We start from the raw sequence: 5,286 nt of genomic DNA, 5'->3' as shown, positions 1-5,286 counted from the left end.
TCAGACGCTAATATACAATTTTATCTCTTTTAGTAGAAACAGAAACATGCAATTAGTACAAAGCATTTTATGTTACATTTTATTCCTATATCTTTTATTAATTTGTTAATCAAAACAACACACCTCTCAAAATGCAGAAAAACCGTGTATTCCGTGGTCATCAGTATCAGTATATCATATTGATCATAGAGTAGTAAAAAATAGGCGGGAAGTGAAGAGGGAGAAAAAGGCCCAAAAACTGGTGGAATGGGCCACCTATATATATGGGGCAAAGGGGAAACATATAAATCTCAAAAAGGTATTTCAATATCCTCAAATATTAGTAATGATTTATGTTATATTTACCTCAAATTCCCACACTGGAATCTATCGAGGATTCAGGTCGGGATCAGAGTAGTGATATGGAGGCTGCTATTGGCTGTATCACATGAAGGTCTAGTAAAAGAAGTAGTGTATATATTTATTTGTTTCCATCTCATCCATTCAATAGAAATGGAGAGACAAAAAACATAAAACCACAGGGTTCTATACTTATAAATATATCTCCAAATTGATTCATTTTACCTTTGTATCCTTCTGTCTAATCTTAGACCATATTGGGACCCAGTCCCCTTATAGCAGTAGATATTGATGTCTTGTAACGTTAGATGGAAAAGGTCCCCCCAGATTTGTAGTGTATCCGCTAGGGTGTGATAAGATAGTAGTAGATTATATTCACAAAAAGGGGGTATATATCTCAATTTAAATCCCTTATGTTAATGTATATATTCATATGAATATATACATTAACATAAGGGATTTAAATTGAGATATATACCCCCTTTTTGTGAATATAAGATACACTACAAATCTGGGGGGACCTTTTCCATCTAACGTTACAAGACATCAATATCTACTGCTATAAGGGGACTGGGTCCCAATATGGTCTAAGATTAGACAGAAGGATACAAAGGTAAAATGAATCAATTTGGAGATATATTTATAAGTATAGAACCCTGTGGTTTTATGTTTTTTGTCTCTCCATTTCTATTGAATGGATGAGATGGAAACAAATAAATATATACACTACTTCTTTTACTAGACCTTCATGTGATACAGCCAATAGCAGCCTCCATATCACTACTCTGATCCCGACCTGAATCCTCGATAGATTCCAGTGTGGGAATTTGAGGTAAATATAACATAAATCATTACTAATATTTGAGGATATTGAAATACCTTTTTGAGATTTATATGTTTCCCCTTTGCCCCATATATATAGGTGGCCCATTCCACCAGTTTTTGGGCCTTTTTCTCCCTCTTCACTTCCCGCCTATTTTTTACTACTCTATGATCAATATGATATACTGATACTGATGACCACGGATTACACGGTTTTTCTGCATTTTGAGAGGTGTGTTGTTTTGATTAACAAATTAATAAAAGATATAGGAATAAAATGTAACATAAAATGCTTTGTACTAATTGCATGTTTCTGTTTCTACTAAAAGAGATAAAATTGTATATTAGCGTCTGAGGTCCAGAAGAAGCTAAGGCGAAACGCGTCGACCTCTTCAGACCACGATCCTAATACTCACAAAGTGTAACTACTACAATATCTGTGTATCCAATATTTTGACCTATAGATATGATGAATGTTCTTATTTCAAATAATATGTATGTCATTGTATAGTTTTGCTTCTTGAACTTTTGTTCTATTTTTTAAAAAAAACTTTGGTTAAATAAAAGAATATATGTTTTTTATACTTATGGTAGTCTTTTGCCTACTTAATATGTGCCTTTAAAGTCCACTAAACCTTTATCTCCCTGAGCAAACTTGTTTTGTATCATGGAGTTCCTTTTTCTCTAATTAATAGGATTATGGCACACAAGGGTCAGCTCAACCAAAAACCCCCCTCTTTTCTACTGTGTTGGGGGGTCTGAACGAGGAAGAAGGAAGTTGATAATCTTCCTTTTCCCCCCTCAGTTCTCCCCCGATTCTGTCTTCACTCCCCGCTTCACAAGCTCCAGGCTGGTGAATCCGGGAGTGTGAATTCTGGCACAGATTGCCAGTGAAGTGCGGGGATCGCAGCTTCATAGCCTGGCTGTTTCTGTGTCTGTCAATGACAGATTCCCGTGTGAAGAGATGATCAGCGAAGAACATGTTCTCCCCCGATCATTTCTGTTTCATAAACTGAGAATGATCGGAAATGAGCTGTGGTCAGCAGGATCACTTGTCATCTCCGTTTCATAAAAGGACACCTTACTGTGGCAGGTCAGCTCTGTCCTGCGAAACGACGTAACTGTACCTCACTTCGCGGGACCGTGAGTGGGGGCGTGCGCACGCACCCATTGACCGCAGGGGGAGCCAATCAGCGGGTCCGGCAGCCACGATTGTCGCCAGGCACCCGCAATTGCTCCCTGTGGAGAAAGAATAGCGGTCTGCCATTGTAAACTAGGCAGGCCGCTGTTCTTTCAGTAATGATAACAGGGACCCTGTGTTCCTCTTATTTAGGAGCACAGGTCTCTGTCTTCATTCAGTAATAAAATCCCCCTCACGGTTAGAAAGCACCACCTAGGGACACATTTAACCCTTTGATCACCCTTGGTGTTAACCCCTTCCCTGCCAGTGTCATTAGTACAGGAACAGTGCATATTTTTAGCACTGATTACTGTAGTAATGTCACTGATCCCCCCAAAGCTGTCAAAAGTGTCAGGGGTCCGATCTGTCCGTGGCAAAGTCGCAGTCCCGCTAAAAATGGCTGATCGCCGCCATTACTAGTAAAAAATAAATAAATAAATAAAAATGACATAAATCTTCCCCCTAGTTTGTAGACGCGATAACCTTTGCGCAAACCAATCAAAATACGCTTATTGGGATTTTTTTTTTTTGACCTAAAATATGTAGCAGAATACAAATTGGTCTAAAATGATGAACAAATTTGATTTTTTTTTTTTTTTTTTTATTGTTTTTATTGGGAATGTTATATAGCAGAAAGTAAAAAATATTGTTGTTTTTTTTTTTTTTTTTTCTTCAGAATTGTCGCTCTTTTTTTGTTTATAACGCAGAAAATAAAAATCTCACAGGTGATCAAATACCACCAAAAGAAAGCTCTTTTTGTTGGAAAAAAAAAAGACGTCAATTTCATTAGGGTACAGCGTCGTGCAACTGTCAGATAAAGTAACGCAGTGTGGTATCGCAAAAAAATGGCCTGGTCATTAAGGGGGCAAATCCTTCCGGTCCAGAAATGGTTAAGCAAGTGCTATGACCATTTTCCCAGGTTTCCTGTTTGAGTGGCTCCTTCCTCCTGCATTATCCTCCTATGGAGTCACCTTTTCATGCAAGGACAAGGCTCTCTCCCTACACTGTATGCATCAATGAATGCACACAGACCTGTAGCCTGGGAATGTAAGAGAATCTTCTGCAACTCATTCTCCCATCCCTGAACTAACAGACTGACTTGAAACTGCACTGTCCAATTGTAACTCTTTTCTGGGAATGCCAGAAGTTCAGAAAAGCAGCACTAAGAGAGCAGCCTCATCAAAAGCTGTAAACTGTAAGTGCTGGGTAAGAATTTAAACAAATAGTTTACTAAGGAATATTTATTTTATTTTACCCAATATTTCTAGCTAAAAAACGCTGAGGGTTTAGTACTTTACTGAAGCTAGAGCAGTTGTAGGCTGAGTTAGACTAGTATTATATTTGCCAAGCATCTTACCCAGTAGAGGAGCTTGCATGCTGATGAGCCTCCTCCCTGGTACACACAGTTTATGGACAGATGGCACCTACACAGAGAGGGGCTCTTCTTCCAGTTTGGGACTTTCCTTCATTCACATATCAGAAGCTGTGAGGAAGGCTATCTCTCCAGTGTTGTATCCCTCTCCATGAATAGAAATTGCCAGGTGGTGCAATGACTTCGTGTTCTACAATGATAATACAGAGACCCCTACAGTAAACCCATTCTAATTGCTAATGCACAAACCGCTCATCTGTACTGCAGAAAGCAGCTTTGTTCAGGCTCATGTAATCATATTAGCAATAAGAATGTGTGCAAATTATATTTCTTTCTTTCTTTCTCTCTTTCTTTCTTTCTCTCTTTCTTTCTCTTTTTCTTTCTTTCTTTCTTTCTCTTTTTCTTTCTTTCTTTCTCTTTTTCTTTCTTTCTTTCTTTCTTTCTCTCTTTCTTTCTCTCTTTCTTTCTTTCTCTCTTTCTTTCTTTCTCTCTTTCTTTCTCTCTTTCTTTCTTTCTCTCTTTCTTTCTTTCTCTCTTTCTTTCTCCTTTCCTTCTTTCTCTCTTTCCTTCTTTCTCTCTTTCTTTCTTTCTCTTTTTCTTTCTCTCTTTCTTTCTTTCTCTCTTTCTTTCTTTCTTTCTTTCTTTCTTTCTTTCTTTCTTTCTTTCTTTCTTTCTCTCTTTCTTTCTTTCTCTCTTTCTTTCTCTCTTTCTTTCTTTCTCTCGTTCTTTCTTTCTCTCGTTCTTTCTTTCTCTCTTTCTATCTTTCCTTCTTTCTCTCTTTCTTTCTTTCTTTCTTTCTTTCTTTCTTTCTTTCTTTCTTTCTTTCTTTCTTTCTTTCTTTCTTTCTTTCTTTCTTTCTTTCTTTTTTTCTCTCTTTCTTTCTTTCATTCTCCTCGTTCCCTCTCTCTCTCTCTCTCTCTCTCTATATATATATATATATATATATATATATATATACCTTGAATCAGTAATTTATATTGGATATTTTCTTTTATGCAAACATCACATAAACATACCCTGATATTCACAGTACCCCACAACCCCCCCCCCCCAAAAAAAAAGAAGAATATATATATATATATATATATATATATATATATATATATATATATATATCTTACATATAGAGAAAATGAAAAATATTGTTTTCTAAGTTTTCTGGTAGTGGTGGTTGAGGGGGGTCTGACTGTTCTTCTCATTAGGTGGATTCTAATTATCAACGAAATCCTATTCCACTAAAGGTTACAGTAACTGCTGCATTTCGTGCACACAGCGCTCGCAGTCTAATTAGTCTCATTTGCACATCTTTGCAGGTGAACATCCATTCGTCGTTTATTCAATTAATCCTTAAGATCTTTACAGCCCACATATATTTGCTCTAATTCTGCCCAGCCCTTGATCAGGTTATAAAGTGGATGTATGTACATACACAGTAACAGCCATGTACTTCTGCCGGAGACCTTTGCTGGACCCTGCTCTATAGTGAATTGCCTATAGAAAGGATCATACTTCATCATTCCAGCTAAGTTCGTCCTAAAAATGGATCATCTCATTCCATATCATGGCCCCCGTT

Source organism: Pelophylax lessonae (genome assembly GCF_965119305.1).
Source record: "Pelophylax lessonae genome assembly, chromosome: 3".
Classification (NCBI taxonomy): Eukaryota; Metazoa; Chordata; class Amphibia; order Anura; family Ranidae; genus Pelophylax; species Pelophylax lessonae.
This window is presented reverse-complemented; position numbering follows the sequence as displayed.